Raw genomic sequence first — 13,051 nt, 5'->3', positions numbered from 1 at the left:
GTGTTTTTGGAAGCTTAGGCGGGGAGAGGAGCCTCTGGATCTTGGGGGTCAGCTAATATTGTAATTTTCCCTAAAAAAGGTAAACTGGTGAAAGAGATGGGGTCTTATTGTCCCATCACTTTCATAAATAGCAACGTCGAAGTATATGCTAAAATTTTGGCTAATTGACAGACGACAATTATTAAGAAATTGGTTTCCCCATCCCAGCATGGATTTGTACCTGGACGGAGTACAATAGATCATATCCAGAGGGTTATTGCTCTTTTTGATTAAGCAAGAATTACCGGTGACCCTATCAGGCTCATCCTGCTTGATGAGGAGAAGGCCTTTAATAGGGTCTCCTGGCCGTTTTTATGGGCAACTTTAAAGAGCAGAGGGTTTGGGGAGGGCTTTATCACCGCCATTGCAATAATGTATATAGACCCTGTGGCAAGAATATCAATAATGGGAGACATGTCAGACCCTGTTATGATCACCAGGGGGACCCATCAAGGATGCCCATGCTCCCCCCCATTGTTCGCATTGTTTATAAATCCGTTAGTAAGGAGGATCGAACACAATAACCGGATTTCAGGAGTGCAGAGCATAGGGGGGAGCACCATGGTACTGGCATATTCCGATGATCTTGCGATTATTACTTCAAATCCCATGACGGCATTGAGGAAGATTGAAAAAGAAGCTGATATTTTTGGGAAAATCTCCGGCTACTGCCTGAACTCAACTAAAACCCAGGTTTTGGTCGGTAAGGGTCTTCAGATGAACGACTCTCGTGTGGTACAGAGTGCAATTTACTTAGGTGTAGAAATTTCGGCAGACGCTGCAAAGATTACAGGAGATAATTTGAATCCGCTGCTTTTTAAATTTAAAACGGAATTCAATAGATTACGATGGTAGGGAGATGTAATGTTATCAAAATGCTTTTCTTACCTAAGATTTTTGATTTTTTTAGGGCCATTCCTTTGAATGTCTGTACTTCTTGGTTTGTTGCTATGAATCACTTATTTTCTAGGTTTATATGGGCTACTCGCCGCCCTTGGAGAGCGCTAACATTTCTAACATTACCAAGAAAAGAGGGGGGGTTGGGCAGTTCCCAATCTTCAGTTTTATCATTGGGCCTCTGTGCTACATAAGGCAGGGATACTACTTAATGAAAAGACAGAGGCTACGCAGAATCGGTCGACCGCGTCTGCCTATGAGTTGTTACTGGGTGATGATGCTCGGGGGTGTCTTTTACGACATATAGAATTGAACTATTATAAAAGGGTTACATTTCAAGCTTTATTCTGTGCATGTAATGTTTGGCCACTGTCCGGAAAAAGCTTGGCCTCAGGCGTATAAATGATTATACTCCTATATTTAAGAACAGCTGTCTTCCAAATTATTTTATTGATAGGTACATGAGGTATTGGTATGATAAAGGATTTAGGGTGGCGGGCGATGTTACAAATGGGACCGAGGTGGTGCTTTTGAGACTATTAGAGATCGATTTGGGTTAGATAACCGGCAGTTGTTTAAATATCTACAAATAAGAGATTTTTAAGTCGAGAAAACGGGGGGTGCCTGTGGTTTCTCTGGGGTGAAGCTGATTGAGGGATTGCTCAAGGGCTCTACTACACTAGGAGGGATATATCAAATGCTGAATGAGCTAACTGTGGATAATCTGAATAAACATGTTGAGCGTTGGTAGGGACTCTTACAGGTGGGACTGGGAGAAATAGAAGATTCATTACACCTAGCCCAGACGGCATTTATTGCGGCTTATCTTCAGCTCCAATGTTTTTAAACATGGTTCAACCTCTATATTACACCTGCTAAAATTGCTAAATGGGGTAGGGTAGCAGGATCAACATGTCCCCGGTGTAGCTATCAAGCGGCTAAATACTCTGAAACAGGATGTAAGCAATATGCTGAGAACTATGCTGGGCTGTGAAATTTTTTTATCATCTCAATTGATTGTACTGGGGGTTGGACATCCTGTATCTTCACATCAAAGCCAGTCCTTTCTTTTTATTGCCATGACAGTCTTTAGATTATGTCTGGCCACTCGTTGGCTTGATCCTAGTCCTCGTTCTAGACAACTATGGCTTGGAAGATTTCTTGAAGTGCATAGAATGGAAAGAGCTGTTTACTCTAGATGAGGCCACAGGGCGAAAGCCAAAGGGCTAGCTATCTGGGCACCCCTAATGAACTGGTCATTCGTCAACAGTGAACAGGAATGAGGAAGGGAGCTAACAGGACAGATATATTTGTTCCTTCTTCCTTTTTTTTCTTTTTTTCTCTCTTTTTTTTCTTTTCTTACGTTTTGTAATGTATTATATGAAAGCTTTATTGACAATATTTGGGCTGGATCTGCTGTGGGTAGGGGAGGGGGCAGGTGGAATGGTGAAGACTTTATGATTAGATTTTGTGTCTCACTTTACTGTACAAAGAACATTTGAATAAAGACCTATCTAAAAACAAAAAAAACAAAGTATATGTACTATATTCTGAAAAGCATTGCATTATAAGTAACACTACTGTAATCAAAACAAAGTACATTTACAATTACAATTCAAACTATTTACAAACTGCATTACTACTGTTAATTATTAATTGCTTACCTGTGCCAGGCTTGCTTGGTTCCAGAAAATAAAATACCTAAAAGAATATTTTTTTATACAAAAGAATTTGTCTGAAGTTCAGTCTTTGAGTGTTTGAATTCATTTGCTCACTGAGTGTGTACAACCAATGCTTAACATTGTCCTCTGATAAAGCCTTACCGCTCGACCACACTACCACAGATAAAGAGTGAGGTGCTATCTATTTGACCTCTGCCTAACTTTTGGGTACTACTGAACTCTGTGCACACTATACCTCACTTTGATATAGTATATACAGAGCCAGCTTCCTACAGGGGCTAAGCTGAGATTCTCTGAGAACTGCGTTTTCAGCTAATTCAGAGTGAGGATGTTGAGTTGATAGAGATACCCATCCCAATTTAATTACCACATTTCTGATACTTATGAATGAAACAAACTGCTGCAATGGGACTTAATGATTTGCATATTGTCTGTCAACCCTGAAAAATAGTAATGGATGGGACCAGCACACACTGATTTCACAATAGCAGAGCCTGGTACTGCCAAAATTGCAGGACTTAAAAAGTGCCCAAATGGAAATGTAATATTAAGACAGTAACCTTTTTTTGATATTACATCATGCCTACTTTCAAGAACCTCAAAACAATAGGTTTATTATCCATTTAAACTGTACTTGTGTTTCTGGTAATCATTTTCAGTATCACAGTAAACAGAAAGGAAAGTCTCAGATCTGCCATCTCACATGACCCATAAATTACACAACCATTATCATGAACCTTCTTTGCATTAAAAACTGCACAAATTTAAATATTACTCTAGATCTAAGTTTCTTTGAGGTTGTTACATTAGGCCTACTTTCAAATTCAACATGTTAATATTTCATGGTATCTGCAGAACTTGATAGTGACATGGTAGTTGCAACAGAAGTCCTTCCTTCTGTTAATGATGCTAAGTGCAAATCCTCCGCAGGTCCTTCATGAATCATTTTCAAGCCATTATTCACTAAAAAAGTGGATTGAGGTGCCTTATTTGTAACACTCTCAGAAACTTTGAAAAAATGTCATAGTGATATAATCTTCACATATTTTCAATTGTAGGGATAGCCCTTTTGGATTACACTTGTACATTTGTTAAGGTATGCATTTAAATTAAAATTTACAAAATGCCATTGTTGTTAATGTATTTGTTTCATTGCAATATTATAATTGAGCCTGTTAAAATACATATATAAGGTATTCATGTTTTAATTTAGCCTAACTTGAGTTGTTTTTGCTAGTTAATGTTTTTAAATAAGGAACAAGCCTTGATAGAAAAATTTGGCTTCAGTGCTTAGTTATTGTTTTAAAACAGCAAGCAATTTTTCACGGAATTTAAGTAGGTGAAAGGCTTGAGGGCTTTCATTAATAATGGTTTATTCATTCAATAATGTGCAATTAGAGGAAATAAACTGAAACTAAGCATATTAGTTAGAAAGGAACTTCGAACCATAGACGCAAGGCTGAAAGTAATCTAGTAGCCGCAATTGCCTTTCGTTGCTAAAGGCTATGAAAAAGGCACATTGAGCTCCCCTACCAGCTTATGCAACGTTTCGAGGACAACATGGTAACTAAGATGTGCAGACAAGAAGAATGGCTTTTGTTTCTTTATTGAACACTGCTTTAATTTATCAGAAAAGGTATGCAGGTAGAGACCATCTAAGTAGCTGCCTTTTTGGTGCTCAGTTTAGCTTAATTTACCTAGGGAAAGGAGGGATTGGTTATATTGATGTTGAGACACCAAAATCCATCATAATGTTGAAATATGTTTATTGCTTTGCATTTTGACAAATATAATTAACACTATCACCCTTATGCATCAAGCCAAAATCCAGTCGGTAAAATACCGATTCCTTATTAGCTCCCGGTATTAAGTAAAAAATACCCAATCCCAATGCATCAACCCAAAAGCAGAAATCGGTATTTAAGGAATCCTTAAATAGCGATTCTTTAAATAGGGATTCCTTAAATACCGATTCCTTAAATAGCGATTGCATTTAAGGAATCCCAAAGTGAGATTCCTTAAATGCAATGCATCAAAGTTAAAAAATTAGCGATTTCGCTAATAAGGGGAGCAAATTACCATGAAGATGAACTGCATGGTAATTTGCAAAAACTTTGAAAAATGCACTTTTGTGCATTTTTCAAAGTTTCATGTTGCGCACACACATGCCCTTAGAGCATGTGTGTGTGCAACATATGTGCACATATCATTTTCAGGGGTGCAACAGGGTGTCCTTTTGACACCCTGGCACCCTTGAAAGTGCTCCCGCTATTAGCGATTCGGTAATACCGAATCGCTAATACAGAATGGCTTTACATTCATTCCTATGGGCCTCCAAGCCCATAGGAATGAATGGGTAGGTATTCCTTATTACCGATTCGGTATTACCGATTCGGTAATAAGGAATGTTAAGGAATCGCTATTTGAATAGCGATTCCTACATGCATAGCCTTTTGCTATTCCTTATTAGCGATTCCTTATTTTTCGCTAATAAGGAATCGCAAATGCTAATGTTGATGCATATGCCCCTATATTGCTTATTTTTATAATAGTTAATATCAAAGTGCACTAGGGTGGGATTTTTATTTTAATACATCTGGTAAATTAATTCCTAGTCTTCTTGAGATTGACTACTCATTGTGAAAGAGGGCTTGGGTTCCACTAACTATTCCTGTGAGTCTAACAGGATTGATTGTTACCCAGTAGGCACCTCACTCAAATAATGTGCAGTCAGTTGTGGAGGGTTGAAGTCCATTGGTTTCTCTGTCTCGTGTTCTGTAGAGAAAATGTGTCAGTAAACTGTAGAAACAAGGAACACATCACTTTGAAGAAACTATTTGAAATTTTAACACAGAGACACATACACACAGGAGCATTTAAAAAAAAAGAAAAACTAGCCAGAGTTTCTGGAGAACAAAGTGCACAGAGCAGAAACCCGGTAGTATCAAGTGAAGGCCAGTTGTCCAACAACATCAAGATGATGTGCTTGAGATTGCCAGAACCACAAATACCATAACAACGTTTACCATCAATGGCCAACAGGTCACAATCATGTGTTCCTCCAAATGCAATACAAGTAATGTAGTATACAGCATCAGATGTCCATGTGGGCTCCACTACATAGGGAAAACCACCCAACAGGTCAAGAAAAGAATTGTGCAACATCAGTCCAGGATACGCTGTAAAGTGGAAAATGCCCCCTTAGTGGAACACTTCACCAGATTGAAACATTCTGAAAAAGACATGGTATGGTGGGTGATTGAAGTAGTCAAGCCCTGCAAAGAAAACCCAATGTAGAACATGTTTTCACAATGAAATAAATACGCTGGATTTGTCATACAGACAATATAACAAAAGATCTGAATTCAGCTTTGGAATGGCAATCATTGGTATCTATTATGTAACAACTTAAATTGCTGTCAATTACTCTATCAATATTTTCCATTCGATAGAATTACTTTTGTGATGCAAGTATTCAAACATACCATTGACCAACTGGTCTGTTCACAATAGTAATGTTGTTTCATGTTTCTTTGTATAAGAGATATGTTTAGGAGTAATTTACATGCAAATGATATACGCACAAAAGGACATGGATTATAAACCAAAGAACTTATGAATGCGATACCGTGTTTAACATCTTAATTGTCTCATCCTTTTCACTTAGAAACAATGTGGATAATAGCCATTTAGTTCAAGTTGAATTGGATATTCACAAGTCAAGATAGCATCTTAAATTACCGTTCAGTCATGTGATTCTGTCCATAAGATCGAACTGTATCCAGGAAAAAGGTTTTTAACTGACTACATTGAGATATTTTCACAGAAGCTCAGATATGGCACAAGGTACTATGCTATTGCTAGTCACCCTGAGCAACAACTTTCACTCTTTCAACCTAACCTTTGGCTCATAATGTGGTATGTTCGATTATCCCACATAAAACTGTTACTTGTTTTCCTCTTTTATTACTTGACATTCTCTGGCATATCCTCCACCTAGCCATTTCATTCTTAGGTTGAGGAATCCTCTACATCCAACTGACTCTGATGTTCGGGAGTGTATTTATTTTCCTTATTTTTTTAACATGGCCACTGATTTTCCAGGCTATCATGTTTTTCTAGTGGAATCTACTGCCTTTTCATTTTTAATGGGGCCGTTCTTTGTGAAATAGAGCTTCTAGGTCACACATTTTGTGAGTTTCCCGAATGTCTTTGGCTTGTGTGATACAATTCATAAATATTTTTGTATCTTCCATATTGTTAAAATACCTCTCTCCATGACTTTGATTACTTAATCCCTTGTTTAGCGACTCTGTTAAGATACCCGCCTTCTGTTTGCAAGTAACCATGTACTTATGTGGTGACTTCGCTAGTCCTGGTATCATTAATACGCTACCCAGGCTTTCCTTCTCCTTGTATCGAGACCCGATCAATGACGGACTCCTGACTCGTTGGTACACACTTCTGATTAAGTAAGTGAAGTTCTCTGCTAAACGAGGTTGCACATCCAGTGTGCCTTACTCGATTTAACCTTCATTTAACCTTACTTCATAGATCGAAATTGTCCCCGTCCAGGCACCACCCCTAGGACTATAGAGGGGGTGTTATTCTCCTTAAGTTATTCCAGCTTTGTGGTGAGCAAGGTTAATTGGAAAGCTGTCACCACATATGTTTAGGGTAAGCTAAGTTAGACTAATGGATGATTCACTGATATCGAGTTTAGATGCACAACTCTTGGTTTCATTATTACGTGGCTCTTTTCCTTATGGACAATTATTTTTTACATTGCCCTCGATTCCAGATGACCTGGTTCATGTTTTTAACACTCCACTTTGTAAAGTTTGAGAGTGAACTAGTCAACCTCATGAGCCCTATCTCCTTGCCACTTATTTTGAACGTTAAGAGCCTGCAGGCTGTGCTGCATAGATGCTATATATCTGATGATGCATCAAAGAAATGTTGTGTAAAATAGTTTTTTTTAAGTGTTTTTATAGCAGCATCAATGGATTATTGAATACATCTAACCTTTTTAGAAGCTTGGTATACATTTCCTTGTAGTCATAGTTATGAACAGTGTTCACTTCTTCACTGTGAGTCTACACATTCCATTTTTTGTTTCCACAGATTTTTGGAGGCTATTCATTTCTCCATTTCTGATAATCATCATCCACATGTCTTGAGCATATGGTTATGTTCATTTTTGTTCAAGAAAGGTTTTATAACTTGATTTTTCTTGCACTTTGTGGGCGATGGTTTCCCCATTTTTAATAAACGTTCCTGTACCACACCAGTTTTCTCTAATTTGTTACCTTCTGGAATTCTTCTTCCTTTGTATTATTTACTTGGTCACTTCTATTTTTTATTTTCTCACAGGTGTATATCTTTCTTATGGTAGTCTTTCATTGACATACACTATGTTTTGGATTATTCATTTTACATAGGGGTATTCAGTCCATATAAGAACATTTAGTCCTGTAGATGGTCATATAGACTTTATCAGAACACAAGACCGAAACATCGACAATCCCACCCATTTTCATTTGTAAATGTCCTTTCTGGAATTGTTCATTTGCATTTTCAATGATGTGTTCCTTATTTGAAAATATGAGAAATGGGTTATAACAAAAGTGTTCATGAGAAAATAGTTGTTGTGAAGAAAATCCATGTCAGTCACTTTTGTATTCATGTGAATTGCATTTTTGTACCCTTTATTGTAACACAGCTTTCTACATAAATCTGTTTTTAAAAGTATACACCTATTTTCCATTTATTTCATGTTTTTGCTTTTGTTTCCCTTTTCCTATTGTTGATATATTCGTATTAAATGAATATAATTAATTTAGCAAAATTGGTTTTTCAGAAGCCACTTATTAGGGCTTTAGAAATTTGTTTTGCTGAATCTATAAGATTTTTTTGTCAAAAAATCCCTTATAGTCAATCCTACCAAATAAGAACTTCAAAGTCATTCTGAGATGTACTTGTTTGGAGCAACCAGAAAGATAAAGCACTCGTGTGCCATGCACCCAAACAGTACTTATGGACATACGTCAAGAAACAGCAAAAGGATGAAGATGAAGAGGAAACATTCCCATCAGATGGTTTTGGAGCTGCATACACCTACTGTAACAAATTCAAGGAAGAACATATGTTCCGAGCAAATGAATGAAACAGTAATTTCTTGTAAGATGAACCGCCAACTGAAAAATACGTCCCAAGACCTTCTTCAGGGGTTTAGAGAAGTAAATTCCAATATCTAACAAAATAGGTACTTTTTCAAAAAGGTTAAAGTTTCAAATTTGAAAAAAAAGTTAATCAAGAAAATATACATTGGAAAAAAAAATGATAAGAAAGTTTAATAATGGACCAAAAATATAAACAAAAAAGCTGGGGTTGGCTGCCCAGGCCAGGATTGTAGTGTTGAGCACAGGGTGAGGTCTACCGCCAAGCTCAGGAGTCATCAATAATGTAATTGAACATGTCATGAATGATGTTATATTTAAGGTCATGAAATTCAGTATTTTTTAAAGTTTTATTTTGTAACCACATGTGACTCTCGGTTACAGTTAGGTGAGAATTTCTTATAGTTAGGTCAAAGATTCCAGAGGAATAATGAGCTTTGTTTTACGAATAAACTAATAACTTTGTAAGCGTTGATCATCTCTTCACAATACTTTCTAAAAAAATGCTCACCTACCTCAACTTCTTCCTAAAAAGTTTCATGCCGATCTGTCAGGCAGGGTCCAATAATAAGAGGGGCTCCAAAAACATTGATTTCCCATGCTAATTTGTTTAGGAAACCTTGCTCTCTGATAGGGAAAAAGCAGCTGAATAGAATTACATTGAATTCTTGCAAAAAGTCAGAACATTAATCAGAAAGCGTACTTTTGGTGACTTGGTGTAAAGTTGATCAGTGTTTGAAGAAATTCATGTTTAAATATTTGCTTGGGTTTGGCTTTAAGGTGTTAAAAAGTTAGGTTTAATTGAGCAGTTGGTCCTACAAGAGTACAGTGGGAGTCCTGCAGTACTGCACATTTTTTTAAAAAGGGCACTCAGATTGGCCGAATTAGCTTTTTCTCTGATCATCTGATTTAGAACAGCACAATCTGATTGGCTAACTGCAACCCAGAAAATAAAAATTGCAGCCTCCTTAACAGGAGTTGGGTAATTGGTCCCTGTGTTTCCAGAAATGTTTTTAAAACGTGTAAGGTGGCAGGGTAGGGATCCCTCGACCCCCAATTACTTGTGGCAGGATCCAGAGAGACACTTCCAAAGGCCTAAAATGAAAACAAAAAATTGTGTTGGAATGAGTGTCCACAGGAGATTGGACTTAGAGCCTGGCTGGAGGCCAGGCCATCAGCCAACTCCCCACAGTGTACGGCTGAAGGCCATCTACAGTTGGGATTGGCAACCTGCATAGGTTTGATCACAGGACTCCATTGTGTGCAGCAAGGCAATGGCTGCTTTCAGAGTGTGGTAGGTGTGGGACTGTTGGTTGTGAGTCCAATGCTTCTCTGTGTGCAGCCGAAGACTATCTGCCGCCGGTGTTTGCCACCCACGTGGTGGGATTGGGGTAAGAAGATAGACTGCAGGCCAGCCACAAAGCCAGGTCCTGGGTCCAAACTCCTGCTTCCCACAGATGAAAGCAACAGGTAGTTGACTGCCCATGGGGGGTTGGCACAGGCCCTGGCCTTCAGCGTGAAACGTGGTCAGCTGTTAGGCCTACCGACGAGCTGAAATTCAGTTACAGAAAGTGGACTGAAAACTTACTTTACATATTACTCAGTAACTGAATCTGGTTAAGGAAGTAGCAGAAACAGCAGTTGAACTCTGGGAAAAAATTATGTGGACTTGTCCATTGGTACCTTATGAAAAGATGCAAAACAAAGTAAGAAAATAGACCAGAAAACTATTATAAATAATTTGATGTCTAAACAGATCTAGAACTTTAACTCTTTGTGGTATGCGTTATGACTGGTGGGGACAAAGGATTCCTGCAACAGCCATCTGAAAACCCAAAATCAAATTGAGCAGACCAGCATAGTGTTGTTAAAGGAGAGAAACTGTGCATTCTACAATGTTAGCATGCTTTTGAGTTGGGTGTGAGTCAGCTCCAAAGCATTAAATGTAGAGACATCTTTACATTTTTTTCTTGCATCCTGAAAAAGAAATTGTAGCTGCATGTATGAGGAAGCTTTTGGAAACACTCTTCATATAATGGCTTTCTGCTAGGCCTACTGAAGAGGTGAGATTTGGGTTTAGAAAGTGGTTTGAAAACTTAGAAGGTCATTAAGATGGCGATGAACCCGCCACCGGAAGCCGGCCAATGGCGGATTCACCTCCATTGCAAAGCACTTTTCCGCCCACCAGATTACGATGGTGGGCGGGATGCATGGCGGATGGAAAGTCCGTCCTCCACGGGTCCAACTCAGGCAATCATTTCAATTGCCTGACAAACCCACCTCGCATCTGCAAAATGGTTGCGGTACCTAGCAGGCACCGTCCACCACATTATGATGCTACATCCCCACCAGCCTGTCTATGGTGGTTCAACCGCCATTGACAGGCTGGCAGGGATGTACTTTGGGGGCCCCTTGTGGCCCCCCCTTGTGCAGGGGCACGTTGGATAGGAGCCCCATACAGTTACCTGCACCACCTGGCAGGCACCGCCACTCTTATCTCTATTAAGACGACTGCTTGGGGAACCTATTGACAGTTATCTCCAGACAATATGTCTCAATCAACTCACTGCTGAGCAAAGGGCTGAGCTAGACACCCCAATCACAGAGGGAGAGATAGACATGGCTATACACAACTAGCAAACAACAAAGTTACTGGTCTGCACTCTTTCCCAACAGAATTTTACAAACAGTTAAAAATATCCTGATCCCTCTCTTTTGTGAACTTGGAAATTATTTGCCTTTCTCACCTTAAACACCACCATCCTGAGGAGAAAGATATATATCATTTTATGGACTGTGGTTCATATGGCCCTATCTCACTGATAAATGATCTCTCTAAAATGTATACTCTGGTACTATCAAACCGACTTGCAGCAGTCATAATTTCACTGAAAGATTTGACCGAAAGCCACCTCCCATATTAATCTGGCCATATCCACCCTAGACATTGCTGGTGGGCTGAAAACTCTGCTGCGATAATTCTGCTTGCAATTTCTGATGTCAATTGTGAGGTCATAACCAGTGCATCACGAGGGTGCAAAGAATGTTAGCTCACTGCACTGTAACTGGCATGGCAAATTTCTTTTTTTTTTTTAAGCATTATATGTTTCATGACTTTCTTACTTAACTATAACTACGAATGAACCGTTGTTTTTATTAATATTTCATCTTACCGGGTAGAGGGTATTTTAGTTACTATTTCTTTTTGGTCTGATTTCAGTATTCACCTTTCAACTGGAATGGTTAGCTGGATGTTCGGTTTTATGAATTAACACAATATAATTACCTTATACCTTGTAAGTTAGAACTTTCACATGGTTGATATTTAGAGATTTGGACCTTGGATTACTTGGGCACTATCCACAATAAGAGGTCAGGTGGACGGATATTGTACTTGCCTTTGGTTTTAGAAAGGAAGGGACGCATTGGGTGCCGGATTGGTTCTTTTAAATAATTTGTGCAATTGGTGAGGTTTAGTGCGAATGTGACAATGTAGGATTCAGTCATGATTATTTAGTTTGCATGAGTTTTGTATTTACACGCTGGAATTTAGTCTGGCAAAAATGGTTCACTTTTTAAATTAACTTCCCATCATTTTATGATTGTGTCAATGAGGGCTTGAGTTACAATGATACTGTTTGCATTATGCTTGTGGGTACTCAACAGATTTAGTTTGGCACCAATAATTCATTCCTAAATCTGTCTTTTTACCATTTTAGAGCTTGCCTACCTTGGAGAAGGCGTACTTTCCATGCGGGGTACTAATTTATCAAATGTGGGAATTGTCTTACTCATCTCTATACGTGACACACACCTTATCCAATTAACAATACATTGGGTAACTCACTCCTAATATGACACCTCATGAGGATGTTTATAAAACTTTCCATGCACATTGCACAAAACCAATAGAGTTTATGGTGGAAATGATTGTGAAGTAAGTGACACTGAAAAATCGTAGCATGATCAGATACCTGCCATGTTTTTTCTTTCGCTGATGGATTTTCGTTTGAGCCAACATGCTGAGGAACCGTTTTAAAAAAATCGAGAAAATAATACTGTTTGTAATAAATGTGCAAAATTAACGTGTAAGCTTTAATGTAAAAAATGTTGTGTATAAATACATAAATTGTAGTAGGCAACCACAATTACTCATACTAGGCCACAAATAGCTGAAGCAAGGTTGCCTGACAAGCTGGCATGACTAGAAAATTCTTAATGTGGATAAAATATTTATTTCTTGAGGCAGGTTTT

Source organism: Triturus cristatus, chromosome 2_2 (genome assembly GCF_964204655.1).
Source record: "Triturus cristatus chromosome 2_2, aTriCri1.1, whole genome shotgun sequence".
NCBI lineage: Eukaryota > Metazoa > Chordata > Amphibia > Caudata > Salamandridae > Triturus > Triturus cristatus.
Note: the sequence above shows the minus strand (reverse complement) of the source record.